Below are 1,035 nucleotides of genomic sequence, written 5' to 3'. Positions count from 1 at the left end.
AGTTATTAACAAATAATTTTCAATCTGAATTCTCTAATACTTACTCCAAATTTATACTTCACAAAAAATTCAACTATCTACTGAAAATTTTCACACATATATCCATAGCTACCCAAAATTCAACCTGCCCTCATTGCCTCACTATTTATTTTTATTTTTATTTTTTTGAGGCAAGGTCTTGTTTAGTCACCTAGGCTGGAGTAGAGTGGCAGGATTCATAGTTCACTGCAGCCTTGAACTCTTCAGCTCAAGGGATCCTCCTGCCTCGGCCTTCCAAGTAGCTGGGACTACCGGCATGTGCCACTACACCCAGCTAATTTTTCTTACTTTTTGTAGATACGGGGTCTCACTATGTTATCCAGACTAGTCTTGAACTCCTGGCCTCAAGCAATCCTCCCACCTCAGCCTCCCAAAGTCCTGAAATTCTAAGCTCCTCAGATTGAGGAGCTTAGAATTAACAGTAAGTAATACCATTACTCAGCCAGTAGACATGTCTTTCATCCTCATACTTTCTAGTAGTCCCTGGTTTTTAACTTAGGGTAGTGTAAGGAAAATGCTTGGAAAGAGGAAAAGATATGGAATAAACCAATCAGTACAAATATTAATACTGAATTTACTAAATATGTAACCTGCTCAAGCTGCTTAACTTCTTGAGTTTCAGTTTTCTCTCATGTGAAATGTCATTGTTCATACGTACCTCACATAACAATTATGTTAATTCAAAGATATAACTTATGTGAGGTGGTAAACACAGAGCCTAGTATATAGAAGGTATTCAATAAATATTTGGTGAAGTAATATTATTTCAATACAATGTATTCCGTATTAACTGTCTTTTTACTAACATGAGCTAGTAAAATCAATGGAAATGAATTTGAAAATAATATGATATTAGTGCTCCTTATACATATTTAAATCCTCAGACCACTTGCTATAAATCTGTGGTTATTTGGTGGGTGTCATCTGTAGCCCACAGAACAGAACCTCTGATATCAGAACACCATATTTCCAGGATTGGTGTGGTGGATCATGTCT

The sequence above is a fragment of the Propithecus coquereli genome, unplaced genomic scaffold (assembly GCF_000956105.1).
Source record: "Propithecus coquereli isolate 6110/MARCELLA unplaced genomic scaffold, Pcoq_1.0 Scaffold522, whole genome shotgun sequence".
In the NCBI taxonomy this organism is placed as follows: domain Eukaryota; kingdom Metazoa; phylum Chordata; class Mammalia; order Primates; family Indriidae; genus Propithecus; species Propithecus coquereli.
This window is presented reverse-complemented; position numbering follows the sequence as displayed.